Source organism: Podarcis melisellensis (genome assembly GCF_964234715.1).
Source record: "Podarcis melisellensis genome assembly, chromosome: 1".
Taxonomy (NCBI): Eukaryota; Metazoa; Chordata; class Lepidosauria; order Squamata; family Lacertidae; genus Podarcis; species Podarcis melisellensis.
This window is the reverse complement of record NC_138528.1, coordinates 118,462,771-118,479,118: the sequence shown is the minus strand read 5'-3', so window position 1 is coordinate 118,479,118 and position 16,348 is coordinate 118,462,771. Positions and strand designations below refer to the sequence as shown.

The 16,348-nt window shown below is 43.3% G+C and overlaps 1 protein-coding gene across 1 annotated transcript in view; it reads left to right on the top strand.

The window, feature by feature from the left end:
• The first annotated feature begins 14,116 nt into the window (after positions 1 to 14,116).
• The window catches only part of COL5A2 (collagen type V alpha 2 chain), a 193,381-nt gene continuing 191,149 nt past the window's right edge, over positions 14,117 to 16,348 (top strand). The window contains exon 1 of the mRNA XM_081903018.1: positions 14,117 to 14,131. The gene's annotated coding sequence lies outside the window, so the exon portion shown is untranslated. The remainder of the gene's footprint in view (positions 14,132 to 16,348) is intronic.

Below are 16,348 nucleotides of genomic sequence, written 5' to 3'. Positions count from 1 at the left end.
GATTGGTTGATACAAACACAAAGAAACTCATTGCCTATTGGTTAATGCAAATGCAAGGCGGGAATTACATATGAGGGGTGGGAATTACATGTGAACATTAATCACTGGTAGATTAAAGGCTGGGAAACGAGGTTGGGACTAGGCAAGCATGAAACCTCCTAATTAATTATATGGCATAAAACAATTACTAATGATTGATCATGACATGAAAGAATACAACAATCAAGTTCTATAGATGTGCTCGGCTATGCATGGAGAACAGGTCAACATGAACTTAAGATGAATTGAGCAAAGGAAAGAATGTCTTGGTGTTTGGAACAGGTTCGTACAGTGTGTGCAGAAACAGAGAAAGGATCATGAGCGAGAGTTCTCAGAATGCAAGAGAAAAGAAGCAATGCTTCCCATAGCAAGACTTCCCATAAGGCCACAGTTATGTGTAGAAAGAGATGCAATGCTTCCCTATAATGCAACAATTATGTGCAGAGGGAAAACATATGTGCAGAAGGAAAACTTCCCTTTAGAAGGTGACCTGGAAACTACAACTAATCAAGAATGCGGCAGCTAGACTGGCGACTGGGAGCAGCCGCTGAGACCACATAACACCAGTCTTGAAAGACCTACATTGGCTCCCAGTACGTTTCGAAGCACAATTCAAAGTGGTGATGCTGACCTTTAAAGCCCTAAACGGCCTCGGTCCAGTATGCCTGAAGGAGCGTCTCCACCCCCATCGTTCTGCCCGGACACTGAGGTCCAGTGCCGAGGGCCTTCTGGTGGTTCCCTCACTGCGAGAAGCCAAGTTACAGGGAACCAGGTGGAGGGCCTTCTTGGTAGTGGCACCTGCCCTGTGGAATGCCCTCCCACCAGATGTCAAAGACAAAAACAACTATCTGACTTTTAGAAGGCATCTGAAGGCAGCCCTGTTTAGGTAAGTTTTTAATGTTTGATATTTTATTGCCATTGATATTATTATTATTATTATCATCATTCTGTTGTGAGCTGCTCAGAGTGGCTGGGGAAACCCAGCCAGATGGTTGGGGTATAAATAATAATAATAATAATAATAATAATAATAATAATAATTCAATTTTAGTCAGTTGCTGTATCATTTTTAAAGTTACATATCCTTAAAACACAGATTGTTAACTAGGGTTGCCATATTCTGAAGAGCAAAAAAAGAGGACTTTTACATTTGCCATCTTATACTTTTAACTATGGATTGCTATGGCAACGCCACCCATGAAAAAGAGGATGTGTCCTGGAAAAAGTTGGCATATGGCAACCCTAGATCTTAATCCTGAGAACCTTGAACAATAAGAACCTTGTGGAGGAACTTTATTTACCGTATCCATAAAGAGTCTCCATACAAAGATAAAAAAGAAGAACTAAACCAGGAGAGCTCAAATTGGTAGGAGTGGGGAGGAGGAAAAGATAGATTGCATGCACACAGCCATTTCCTCTGGAACTGGCATCAATTCATTCCCTCAGTTATTATGAAAAACCCAGGTGACAACATTGCCAAACTGATGGAATCCAGTGTTTTTGCCATAACGTCCTACCACATTTTTATTGCCTGGTTTGCGGTGAGAAAAGTGATGCCAGCCTCTCCAGTTTGGACTGCTAAAGTGCTATGGATTTGATTTTTATTTCTTTTTTTAAAAAAATGTGCATTGCCTTTTTGCATTACTGTAATCTAAGGTGGTTTTGTACATGACTAAAAACAAGCAACAGCTTTCAAGAATTCATTTCACATTAATTATTTGGCTGGTTTAAACCCTAGCATTGCATTCTGAGTTTTTTTGGTGTGACTAGCACCACAATAGCGCATATAGTGGATTTTCCATTCATTGAATTCTTTCATCCTCTAATCCATAGGCCTACTAACTTTTCTCTTTCATGTAATCTCCAAACTATACAGATCTTATTTGGATTGCTTTCTTCATTTTCAGCTTTATGCCAGATGTTCAGTGTCTCCTATACTTCTCCACCAGCAGTAATCCATATCTTCTTGAATTATTCTTCCAGACTGAGGCATTTTACTAACATTTGCCAGAAGAGCTAGCAGTTCTTTGTAGATGCATATGTGTCACAGATTTATTTATTTCAAAAAATTTATACACTGCTTGATTGAAAGCAAGCAAACAACCCAAAAACTCTCAGGGCCATTCACAAAAGAGATAAAACAATAAAAGGTACTTTTTAAAAAGTTACTTAAAGTATCTTGGATACATGTATAACTTTCTTTATAAGTAACTCTTCCTTCTTATTCTTTATTGTAATACGCTTCTTTCGTCAGGCATTCTGATTTAAAGAAAACCAGCATGTATTATTGTTGGAGCCACTGTGATTTTGTAGGTGGCGAAGCTTTTGTTCTTTCTCTCTTTTCTCAAACTAAGCAAATCAAACTCAGTTAGCTTGAGTTAATGATACATGCTAACTTTCAGAAGGTGGCTAAACTTTGTTCATATGGATTCTGTCAGCGGTTTCCGCTCATTAAGATAGTTTTCTCAGACGTCCCTTCAAATGAAGGATACCTAGCCAGTGAGTCAGAACTTTGCCATATTTGGCCTTTTCCATTTATTTTCTCTCACCAGCGGCTGACTGCATCTTATTCAGACCGCACAAATGTTAAAAATTTTGATCAAGGGAACACAGACTGAAATGTGACTCATCCAGGCAGTCTGGGGTTTGGTTTTGCTGATGTCATTTTAGTTTTTCCAGTCCCAGATCCCAAACAGTTGTAATCGACAAGTCAGACAATAATTCTGCTTCTATGAAGCTAAAAAAACCTTGTAAAAATGATTGGGGAGGGGCGTTTTCTGTGAGTGAGCTGCTGAATTTTACCTTTCACCCCCTCCCTGCCAAATTCCTCTCTCTATAGCTAATTTATACCGTATAATTACTTGAGTACTTGGGACAGCTTGCTATTCTACAGAGGACCAAACACTGAGGAGGAAAAATAGGCTGGTTCAGAACAGGTCCACAGTTTGTAAATTTAGCCAGGGGCTTCTATTTTATTGGAGTGCAGGGTTAGCTTTAGGCAAGGGCTTAATTTGAACCAGGAGTGGCAACTCATCCTTTGAAGAAGTGAAGTCATGATGAAAAAAGAGATCTTTACTCAGTTCTTTTTTTGGGCGGAGGGGAGAAAAGGTGCTGGAATTCACTGCATACAAACTTTTGTACTAGTAGTACAGGTGATTCCCCATTGACATGGGGGTTCAGTTCTGGGCCCCTGTGGACGTAAGTGAAATCACATAAAATGGGGAGCACTCTTTGTCTAGCTCCTTCCCTTTGACCTCACCACCTTGGGTGACTTCCAAAACCCCGTCCCAAACCCAAACCCCAAAAGTCCCATGGCGATCGGCAAATGGTAACAGGGGCAGGATCGTGAAATCTTGAAGCCCCTAGTCATGAACCGGCAGTAGATACAGATCCAGTCACTCTGACTCAAGGAACGAGGCAGTTGATCCGCTTGGCAGCTGTATCCATGACTGAGCAGCCCCTTTCAGGATCCACTCTGCTCACCCCGAAAAGGGGGAGGGGCCAGAAAAGGTACCCTTAACATAGTCTGCCTCCCTTTTCCCCTGACTGGATTACCGCGCCCAGTGGGGTCGCCACCCAGCGGTAGTAAAAACGTGCTAAGAGGAAGGCATGCTTGGCAGATCCACACTGTGATCAGCTCCTGCCTGGAAACCAATGTCCCCATTCTGGAAGGATGTGTGAATCCAGAACTGGCCTCCACAGTCACTTACAGACTCATGGTTAAAACCGTGTTTATGGAAGACCATCTTACTCAGCTACGAGTGATCGCCAAAGAAGAAAAAGAATGGGGAGCACACTGGAGAGTCATGGTGACTTGCAACGAGACCCAACCCAGACCCTAAAGAAGATATCTTTGGGCTCCGGGGAGGGTCTCCTCACCAGCCAGAGGCTTGTTGAGCTGCTCAGCTGAGGCACAGGGAGACGTCTTCCTTGTGTCTCTGCTCTGCAGGTCAAGGAAGCTGCCCTGCCTCTCTGGCTTGCATGCGCAAGCAGGAAGGACAGGGTTGCTTTCCTATGTGCGTGCAGTTTGCTGCAAGGCTGAAGAGCCTCAACAAAGCCTAACTGTGTATCCGGCCCACAAGGAGACCCTCTCCAAAGCCCACAGAGGATGTCCCCTTCCGGCTCCAGGGACGGCGTCCTCATGAGCTGGAGACACAGTGAAGCTTTGCTGAGGCTTTGCTGAGGCTGCTGAGAGATGAGAGCCCAGCTTCAGCAGGAAATAAGCCCTGCTTGTACTCACTGTTGAGTAATGAAAACCCTGCCTCACATTGCTGAACCCCAAGCATTTCTCATTGTAGAAGATTAGCTTCCTAATAGATAAAGAGAACAGGTCTATGTCTAGTCTGTTTTTCTAGGTTAGTTGTATAACTAAGAAGATCTAGGATTTTCTGTCATGGATGGTAGTCGTTATGTTTATGTGTGTTTGTTGAACTGGACTGGCCGGTGTTTTCACTAAGTATAAGTCAGCATCTGATGTTATCAAAAGCAGAACATGGATACAATGTCCCTCTCCTACTTCTAGTTACTCAGTAACTGGTAATTCAGAAGCTTGTTGTCTCTGAACTTGGAATTAAGTCATCATCACCTGTAGTCACTGATAGCCTCATTTGCCATGAATTCTGTGAGATAACCAGCCTCATATAACCAGTGCTTTTTTCTGGGGGTACGCAGGGGTACGCATACCCTTAAACATTTTGTGAATCTTTGTACTTTAGTCCATTTACTGTATTTATTTTTCCTGATTTGAACTATGAAATGGTGATTTTCTCGAGTCAAAATGAGAGTACTCCTAAACATTTTTTAAGAAAAAAAGCACTGCATATAACCAATATGTTTAAGTCTAATAAATCTGTGAACAATCCTTCGGCTCCTCCATGATAATATGACAGCAACAATCGCAGATAACAATGGTTCTCAAAGTGAACCATTCACAGAGGGATCAGGTGTTAAACAGGGTTGCGTTATCGCCCTAACTCTATTTATTGTTTTCATTGCCATGATCCTACACTTTGTTGAAGGGAAACTCACCACTGGAGTAGAAATGATATATACAACAGATGGAAAGCTCTTTAATCTGAGTAGGCTGAAAGCAAAGAGTAAGGTTGCCATAACTTCTGTCATAGAGCTTCAATATCCTGATGACAACATAGTGCGTACATACTCAGAGGATGACCTCCAAACCACCCTAAATTTCTTTGCAGAAGCTTACAAAAAGCTTGGCCTATTGCTCAACATCCAAACAACCAAAGTGCTGCACCAACAAGCACAAAATAACCCCTCTGCAGCACCACAAATCCAACTCAATGGTGTAACGTTGGGAAGTGTTGATTACTTCTCCTACCTGGGCAGTTATCTTTCCACAAGGGCCAACGTTGATGCCGAAATCCAGCATCACCTGAGTTCTATGAGTGCAGCTTTCTCCCAATTGAAGTGCAGAGTGTTTGACGACTGGGACATTCTCAGGGAAACCAAAATGTTTGTTTACAAAGCTATTGTACTACCAACCTTACTATATGCTTGTGAAACACGGACCACTTATAAACACCATCTCCAACTCCTTGAAAGATTCCATCAATGGTGTCTCTGAAATTTTTTGGGAAGACAGGTGAACTAATGCCAGTGTACTGGAAGAAGCAAAGATCACCAGTATTGAAGCAATGATTCTTCAACATCAATTTTGTTGGACTGGACGCATGGCTATCGTTTTCCAAATCAACTACTCTATTTCAAACTTAAAAATGGAAAGTGTAATGCTGGTGGTCAACAAAAGAGGTTTAAAGACTCTCTCAAGGCAAATCTAAAAAAATGTAGTATAAACCTTGACAATTGGGAAACACTGTCCTGCAAGCGCTCCAGTTGGAGAACAGCTTTTACCAAAGGTGTCATGGACTTTGAAGACACTCAAACTGAGGATGAAAGGGAGAAACGTGCTAAGAGGAAGGCACATTTGGCAAACCCTCACCATGAACAACTCCTACCTGGAAGACTATGTCCCCACGGTGGAAGGACGTGTGGATCCAGAATTGACCTCCACTGTCACTTACGGACTCCCTGTGAAGACTGTGTTTTGGAAGACTATCTTACTTGGCTATGAGTGATTGCCAAAGAAGAAGAAGAAGAAGAATGTATGAAAAGCTTAATACAATGCAGTAAGCTGTCCTGCCCGGCTTAGCTATGCCACTTCCCTTCACCTTGGGAGGAACAAAGTAACCAAGCCTTTGTTCTCCCTAGTCTCAATGAGAAGCTCAGCGTGTGAAGAGTTGAGCTGGTTGCTGCAGCTCAACCACATGGCTATCACAAGCCTATACCAATAATTTAGGAACTTTCTGCACTTTGTAATTAACTTAAGTTTTACTGCCTGTGCAACATGAATCTGACCTTTAGAGAGTTTTTAAGTAAACAGGTTTTTATTTAACTTATCAAATGTGTGGTCTTTTCCTATGATGGGGGAAGTGGGAAACTTTAGAAGGGCATATTTAACAGCCTATATTTCCATGCTTTACTGTGCTGCATATTTTGTCATTTTAAATCTCTGCTGGGGTTCTCTCACTAAAGTGTACTTGCCCCAAACTTGATTTTTTGTTTAATCTTCCTTTTAAAGCCATACAAGTCGGTGACCAACACCAAGTTCTGTATTTGCAAATTGCATAGGTTAACTATGTGCTGTCAGTGGAACCGTGTGTGCAAAATATACTTATTATGACCTGTTTTACATAGATTATTCATTTTTGACAATGTGAAAAACAGAGGGTTTCTTGGCAGGACTTAAGGAGACAGCAATTAGAAAGGTATGCGGTGGCAAAGTTTTGATTGAAAATGACAAATCAGATATTGCAGGAGTGTCTTTAAAAAAAACCATAAGGGAAATAAGGACACATCATGTATTTGCTTGTTTCCTTTTCTAGATTCCACCCCCACCTTGCAATTTAGGGCATCCTTCTCCCTCCCAGCTCAACAGCTTCACATGCTGCAGATAGCTAAATCTACATCTGCTGCGTTCCTGTTCATAGAGACCAAGCCCTTTGCCAAAGACAATCTTCATCTGCTTCTCTGTAATTTACTACCCCACCAAAAAGGCTTCCTGTAGTTATACAATGGGTGTGTTAAGCTGTGCACATTCTTTGGTATTTTCTCTTAGAATGCACAGTGTTTTTCTTTGGTTTTGTGCCACTTTTAGGTTTATTTGCAGCGCACCAGAAAAGTATTAACCAATCTCAGTCTAAAAGAAAGACACAAATTTCCTCAAGCCAGTTCTTTGTATAAAGAGCTCAGTCAGCTATTTTTTCTCCCTCACACCTGGTTTCTGTTATTTCCACTGCCAGTGGGTTTTGCGTGACTGAATGTGTGCTTCACCAGCAATTTATTCTCTGGTCCTCCTCCTCCTCATTTGGCTGAGGATATTGAACGAACAATGCTTATTTTTTACAACATCTTAAAATGAGAGGGTGGATGTTTTAGCTTATCTTACCACGGAGAGTGGCCATAGTTTTCAGTAACAGAGTATTTGCGCTGAATGCAAAAGGTCTATGGTTGAAAATCAGGTATTTCCAGTTAAAAATGATTAAGATAGTCTGAGAAATGTTATATGGGTTTTCAGATCCACACTCTAGTCATATCTCAGGATTACGTCCACACATTACTTTTACATGCTCTTTTTCTTTGGGTTACCACTCTGTAGGGTGTGGTGCCACAAGTAGGTTTTCTCCATGTGACCTATACAATAGGGATTGGTGAAGCAATGGTGTGTACCTTGCTGCAGATAGTAATATTGTGCAGTTTGAAGCAATTGGAAGCGTAAGAACTGACTTCTTTTGGAAGAAATCATTGTCCGGGCTCATAAAAATATTATTCAAACGTTTACTTGCAGCACTCTTTAAGACAAAACAGAAACATAAAATGAAACATCCAAGGGGGCTTTTTTCAGCTGGAACACTTCAGAACTTAGTTCTGGTACCTCTCCTGAGTGTTCCGGCAGACCCTTTCTGTGTCTATAATAATCCTGGTGTTGTGGGCAGGCGGTGCGTTTTCTGGGTGGAGGAATTTGGATGGATCGGGAATTGGCACATTGAGTGGCTTTGGCGCTTTGTTCTATGACTTAGGGTTGTCCGTCAAAAAAGGTGAGAGTTCCTGCACCTCTTTTTCTAGAAAAAAAGCCCACTGCATCCAAGAATATCCATGCAATATCTTGTGCTGTCCAGCACAGGCTCAGCATCAAAATGATCCAAACAGACCTAGAAGCAGAGGTTCCTCACTCTCTTTAGCAGTATCTGTTTCTCTGTAGCTGTTTTCCTTGAGAGCTTCATTTATATCTTCTATTCCCTGTGGCTGTTCAGAGAAAGACTGACAGACACCACCCTTTCAAGATGGCAAATTTGCAACCCAATGCCATGGTCCACCTGATCTAAAGTTACAACACTCACATGTTAGGCAGCAGAAAGCGACAATCATAAACTCATCAAGAGTTCAGAGTCTTTTAGAAACTACTGTGGAAAAAAGCAATGATAGCAATACACATTTAGCTATTTTCCATTTTAAACATTCATAAATACACAGGCACTTTCGTTCCAATATCAATTAAATCTATTAGACGCACTTAACATACTAGCTTCCCATTGCTGGCATCACTGTGGCTTACTGGGAGAGAGAACGGGAGGGGAAAGGCTGGCATGGTGCAGCTGCAGTGGTGAAGGCAATCTGGCACTCCAGCCAATGTGTTTGCATCACACACCTCCTTTTCCCAGTACGTTGCAGTAACATCAGTAACAGGAGGCTGGGTAAGCACCACAGCCCTGCTGACTGCTACTGCTGTATAGGTTTGAAGCCTAATCTCTTGGTGGATTACTGGCAATAGTTTACAAAAGGCATGAGTCATGCAGATGAGTCTATTGAATGCAGACGAGAAAGAAGAGCTCTTTCCCACAGTCCTTGTCAGTTGGCTTAAGATGCTCTGCAATGCATGGAAAATGGCCAAGACAATAACCTGATGCCAATGGCAGTGTATATATTTATGTCCTAGTTACAGGATGTTCAATAAGTGTTTATTTTAAAGTTAGGATGACAAGAGAGAGTGCACAATCTTTGAAAGCTAATGTTGGAGCAAATGTTAAGCAACATCTCAGTGTCGTTTTCTTTTGGGCGGTGGAAGAGTTGGGTCTTGTTTTGCCAATTTTGCGTTCCTTGTTTTATATTTATTTTAGTAAAACTACTTGCCCGCCATTACTGGGAAATCATTTTGCGTTCTGTTACTCAGAGCAATGGCAAACACTGGTCTCTGCAGGAATAAGCAGTAGATCATTTTACATGGTTGTTTTCTGTATATGGTAAGTATATTAAAATTTGCTTTGGTGGGACAGCAATGGGCAATGTGAGCAGCCCTGATTCTCTTTTGCCATTGTTTTGAAACTTCATGGGAGGAAAGAGTGCTTGAAAATGTTGTCACTGCATGTGCTAAACCAAGAGTGGGGAACCTTAGTCCTATTGGCAAAATTCCTATAAACTTGCCAAACAAGCTCCCCTACCAGATAAGTGTAGCTTTATTTATTAGGTCACCTCAACCTCAAAAGGAAAACAAGATAAATGGAGGAAGAGTTAGGACCCCAGGCTTCTTCCCTTCTAATCTTAACAAGAAAGTGCTGCACAGTATTCATAAACAATGCCAATTGGACACACATTGCTAGGTCTCCTTGGAAAATAAAAGGTAAAACAGAAGTACTCAGCAGCGACCCAGAACATCTCAGATGACATGGTTCTTCTTCCTCTTCTCCTCCTCTTCTTCCTCCTCCTCCTCCTCCTCCTTTCTTCCACTCAATTACTTTGGCAGTGAGCACACTGAACGTCATGATAACACTTCCTGGCTTTCAGCTTGTGTTATGCCAGCCCATCCGCTCCCATTCCATTCATTAATCTTAAAGGAATGTTTCATATGAAAAATAAAAGCTTATTTATTGCAAGGCTTGCTCTAGTTCCCTAGGTGCTTACTGTACTTACAAGAACTCATACTTGTTCCAATAAGAAATCTTTTGAACTTTGGATTGAAATTTGTGATATATTTTACGTCTCAGAAGTCTTTGCTTTATTCTATCGCACCATTTCAATAGAGTGTTCTAACAAGACTTCCTGATTAGTCCCATATGTCCATAAAATTACTTCTCCAGAAATACAGGAAGGGGGAGTATTCCAGCCTCACAATATAGAAATCGCTTATCTCTTGCTTCTTTTTAAACTGAACTATTTCTGATTTAGGTTAGAATGTATCGTGAAAGTTGGCTTTTCTTTCACTATGTTTAATGTCTCTTCACTCTTTGACATATTCCAGCCAACCTGCAACCAAATAGGCTTATGTTACACATATGTAGCTGAAGGTTTTAGAAGTTTAAAAGTTGGTGAATGCGTGGGCTGACTCCGTTGAAAAGCGTTCCCAGGAAGTGATCTGAACGTTCTGTGGGCTTTGATTTGCAACAGCTCAACTACACATATGAATCACTACTTGATGCTATGGTGGTTAGCTGAAGAACATGTAGGGATGCCTGAGGAAAATGTGATTTTGTGAATTCCAGTATGAACTGGCCCGATTGTCACCTTCCAGACTAATGTGTGGCTCAGAACATAGTCAGCCACAAGCTTTCACTCTTCTAGAATGTTCTGATGCTTTAAAAGAGGGGTTGGCAAGGTTTACCTCGCCTGGGCTGGTTCACTCCAGCAGAGATCCCTCTGTGGGCCAGATCGAGTGTGAGTGCACGTGGCTGTGATTTCCGGCGTCTGCACAGACACATTTTTTGGCATCTGCGCAGACACGATTTTGTGCGTCTGAGCATGCACAGACGTGATTTCCGCCACCGCGGAAGCGAGTCCCCGTGCCGCAGTGCACCAGTTTAGCACAGCGTGCGGGGACTTGCTGAGCAGGTGGCTCAGTTTGGGGGGGGGACTGTGTTAAATGACCCCTGTGGGCCGCTTGTGGCCCATGGGCCTTGGGTTGCCTAAAGGTAAAGGTAAAGGGACCGCTGACCATTAGGTCCAGTCGTGACTGACTGGGGTTGCAGCACTCATCTCACTTTAATTGGCCGAGGGAGCCGGCGTACAGCTTCCGGGTCATGTGGCCAGCATGACTAAGCCGCTTCTGGCGAACCAGAGCACTGCACAGAAATGCTATTTACCTTCCCGCCAGACCGGTACCTATTTATCTGCTTGCACTTTGATGTGCTTTCGAACTGCTAGGTTGGGAGGAGCAGGGGCCGAGCAACAGGAGCTCACTCCGTCGCGGGGATTTGAACCGCCGACCTTCTGATTGGCAAGTCCTAGGCTCTGTGGTTTAACCCACAGCACCACCTGTGTCCCTGCTTTAAAACATGGCTTCAAAATGTATCAGAGTGTATCAATGCTCAGCGATATTGGGAGTTCAGCATCATTTGAAGGGCGACAGTTCACCATTCTTATCTTAGAATACCAGAAAGACATTTTTAGACCTGGCAAACTCATGCATATTTTGTTTAGGAATGGACACATCTGCCTATATCTGTGTAACTTTTTGCATGCATTCAGTCATAAATCTGGTTCATACCATTTTCAAATTACTCAGCATTTTTATTTTATTTTAAAAGAATTTACAAATCTACATTTACATGTATTTTCTCTCAAAATGAGCACTCCTAAATGCATTGTCTCAGAATCTGCATTGTAAATGCACTCTGATACATTTTGAAGCCATGTTTTAAAGCAGGGACACAGGTGGTGCTGTGGTCTAAACCACACAACCTAGGGCTTGCTGATCAGAAGGTCAGCGGTTTGAATCCCCATGATGGGGTGAGCTCAGGTTGCTCAGTTCCTGCTCTTGCCAACCTAGCAGTTCGAAAGCACGTCAAAGTGCAAGTAGATAAATAGGTACCGCTCCGGCGGGAAGGTAAACGGCATTTCTGTGCACTGTTCTGGTTTGCCAGAAGCGGCTTAGTCATGCTGGCCACTTGACCTGGAAGCTGTACGCCAGCTGCCTCGGCCAATAAAGCGAGATGAGTGCCACGACCCCAGAAACGTCCGCGAGTTTAGTTTACTTATTGCCTGAGCTGCTTCCTGTTTCTCAAAAAGGAATGTGTATGGAACTCCCCTAGGTTGCACCTCCTATTCAGTTGGCCAGAGTGTGTGCAGAAGAGGGTGGCCAAGATGATAAAGGGTCTGGAAACCAAGCCTTATGAGTAACAGTTGAGAGAGTTGGGTGTGTTTAGCCTAGGAAAGAGGAGACTGAGAAGAGATATGATGGCCATCTTCAAATAGCGTATCGGGACTCTCCTTTTTTGTTATAGCTATCACATGGAAGATGGAACAAGCTTGTTTTCTCCTGCTCTGGCGAGTAGGACCCAAACCAATGGATTGGAAGTTACAAGAAAGGGGATTCTGACAGAACATCAGGAAGAAATTTTTGATCTTAAGAGCTGTCTGACAGTGGAACGGACTCCCATGAGAGGTGGTGGACTCTGCTTCCTTGGAGGTTTATAAGTAGAGGTTGGATGGCCATCTGTCATGGATACTTCAGTTGAGATTCCTGCACTCCAAGGGGTTGGACTAGTTGACCCTCACGGTCCCTTCCAACTCCACTACTCTATGGTTCTTACTCCACTTACAAGGACTTGCACACCTCCAAGAATACCAGTATTCCTCAGCAGCACCATCTGCATCTTGTCTAGGTTTCATTTCATTCTGCTAGCTTCATCCACTTGATGACAGCATCCAGATAAGAGTTGCTCCCAGCTGTTTCAAGGGGGGGGGATATAGATTTTGGTGTCATCAGCATATTGATGACACCATGCTCCAAAGCTGTGGACAATCTCGCCGAGCAGTTTCATACAGATATTAAAAAAGATTGATGATAAAAATTGGCTGCTGTGAAAAGTTACGTGATGGTCCCTGTGGGGTTGAATAGGCTACCCTTTGAGTCTCCTCTGAAAGCACGCTAGAGCAAGACAGATGACCAGCATGGCATAGCAAAATGCCACGCTCTACACTAAGGGAAGGGACATAAGTAGAGTACGATGGTAGAGCATGGTAGAGCATATGTGTTGCATGGAGATTTAATCCTTGGTGGCGCTGTGGGTTAAACCACAGAGCCTAGGGCTTGCCGATCAGAAGGCCGGTGGTTCAAATCCCTGTGACGGGGTGAGCTCTCGTTGCTCGGTCCCTGCTCCTGCCAACCTAGCAGTTCGAAAGCACGTCAAAGTGCAAGTAGATAAATAGGTACCGCTCTGGCGGGAAGGTAAACGGCCTTTCCGTGTGCTGCTCTGGTTCACCAGAAGTGGCTTAGTCATGCTGGCCACATGACCTGAAAGATGTACGCCGGCTCCATCGGCCAATAAAGTGAGATGAGCGCCACAACCCCAGAGTTGGTTACGCCTGGACCTAATGGTCAGGGGTCCCTTTACCTTTACCTTTATCCCTGGAAGACTTCTGTCAGTGTAGACAATGTTGAGCTGGATGGGCCAGTGATCAGACTGGGTATAAAACAGCTGCTTACGTTCCTATCAAAAGTCATGAGAACTCCAGGATAATGGAGGCATCATCTCCTGTAGGTTTTATATGTATGCAATTATGTTTCCGAGCACAATTCAAAGTGTTGGTGCTGACCTTTAAAGCCCTAAATGGCCTCGGCCCAGTATACCTGAAGGAGCATCTCCACCCCCATCGTTCTGCCCGGACACTGAGGTCCAGCTCCGAGGGCCTTCTGGCTGTTCCCTCACTGCAAGAAGTGAGGTTACAGGGAACCAGGCAGAGGGCCTTCTTGGTAGTGGCACCCGCACTGTGGAACACCCTCCCATCAGATGTCAAGGAAATAAACATCCACCTGACTTTTAGAAGACATCTGAAGGCAACTTTTTTAAGGGAAGTTTTTAATGTTTGATATTTTATCACTTTTTTATGTGCGGTAAGCCACCCGGAGTAGCTGGGGAAACCCAGCCAGATGGGTGGGGTATAAATAATAACACTTCTTCTTCTTGTTAAAGCTGGCGTTGACCTCGCCCACCATAGCACACTCCTCCATTGTCTCCCAAGACAGGTGGCTGCCAACAGCAACAACAGTCCAAAATGACAGAGGCCAGATTGAAATGAGGTAAGAAATGCGACATTCAGCACAGGTTGCACAACTTTTCCGTATGCAAAAAGGTTGGAAATTGGCCAGTGGCTCATCTGCTGACTTAAGTGTTGTGGTTTTCAGAAGAGGTTGGATCATATCTACCTTCCTTGTAGAAGATGGCAACCCCACCTCCCTAATCCACCCTACCTCCATGATCTCAAATAAACAGCATGGTTCCTTCCAGTAAGCTTTAATGGGGCAGAACTAGGAAGGTTCTCAACTGCACCAATACTAATATTACTACCAGTGGCGTAGCGTGGGTTGTCAGCACCCGGGGCAAGGCAAGTAATTTGCGCCCCCTAACCCGTGGATTTGCGCCCCCTAACCCTAACCCCCAGATATTGCGCCCGGTGCGGCCGGCCCCCCCTGCACCCCCACGCTACGCCACTGATTACTACTACTACTAATATAATATTCTGTGATATTTTTCTAGAAAAATAGGTGCTGGAACTCACCGCAAATGCCTTCCTTGTTCTCTTATAATGGCAATGGCAGCTGCCTGAGAGGTGCTGGAACTGAGTTCTGGATGAGTTCCGACAGGAAAAAAAATACCCTGAATATATTAAATTTGTATATTACCCTACATCAGTAGATTCCAGCAGAAAGAAATACAAAGCGAGAATATGATATATAAAACAAAACAAAAACAAACCAATAACCTCTCTCTCACAAACATATTTAAAAAGCCATAGAATGTTAATCAGCCGAACACCTGGTTGAAGTTAAACATTTTCGCCTGGTGCCTAAATAGATGTAATGAAGGAGCCAGGCTCTTCCTGGGGAGAGCATTCTGCAAAAGGAGAGCCTGCAGAAAAGACCTTTTCTTGTGTTGTCACCCTCTGGACTTGTAGAGGAGGCACACAAAGAAGAGCCTCAGATGATGAACGCAGAGTCTGGGTTGCAGAGAGGTGGTCTCTGACGTATTGTGGTCCTGAGCTGTTTAGGGCTTTATAAGTCAAACCCAGCACTTTGAATTGGGCCCGGGGAACTAATTTGCAGTCTGTGCAGTCGGTCCAGGATCGGTGTAATATGCTCAAACCATTGGTCTTCAGAATCTCAAAGTGTGGTGCCAGTGTGGTGTAGTGGTTAAGAGCGGTAGTCTTGCAATCTGGGGAACTGGGTTCGTGTCTCTGCTCTTCCACATCCAGCTGCTGGGTGACCTTGGGCCAGTCACACTTCTCTGAAGTCTCTCAGCCCCACTCACCTCACAGAGTGTTTGTTGTGGGGGAGGAAGGGAAAGGAGATTGTTAGCCGCTTTGAGACTCCTTCGGGTAGTGATAAAGTGGGATATCAAATCCAAACTCCTCCTCCTCCTCCTCCTCCTCCTCCTCCTCCTCCTCCTCCTCCTCCTCCTCTTCTTCTTCTTCTTCTTCTTCTTCTTCTTCTTCTTCTTCTTCTTCTTCTTCTTCTTCTTCTTCCAGCATATCTCCAGGAACTATCCATCCCTGTTACAAATGGTTACAAATAGCAATTGTCTTTATTGTCATGGGGAAATGGGAGATTTGTACATGTATGGACCTGCTGGGCCCTTTCCTTAGATGTGCAGCACAGTTCTGAACATGCTTTTTTGAAAATCCTAGCATTATCAATGGGGCTTACTCCTAGGAAAATGTGCATAGGATTTCAGCTTGAGACTATGTCCTTGAGCAATCAGGTTGAATGCATTCCTTGCTCTAGGGGAAGTGTTTCTCAAAAGAGCATTTTTTTAATTAAACAAAATTCTTAAAATGAAGCATAGCTAGTGATAAGATCACTTACGGAGTCCAAAACACCTTTGTTTAAAATTCAGAACAGTAATCGAATTTACGTTTGACAAGCAGCGTAAAGCCATGACAAATATCCAGGCAGGATTTTACCGAGACTTCTATGAAGTATTTGAAAATCTGTTTCACATATGGATTCAATCCATAACAATGTAAAAGGCTGTAAAATATTGGAAAGAAGTCGGTGGGGAGGGAAAATGGAAAAGTAAAGAGAGTACATAAAAGACCTCTCCTTTTAATAAATCTGCTTTTCATTCTATATTTGAAATAACCAGGCAACTGTTTTCACAGTTTTATGATATTGTTATACTGGGCTACAATTCCATTGGTGACTTCACCCCCCAAAAAAGTAGAGAAAGTGAATTATATCTCTTGTGGTTAGGTATCATACACATCCAAACCTTGGAACAGAGTCTGGTTTTTGGACAAT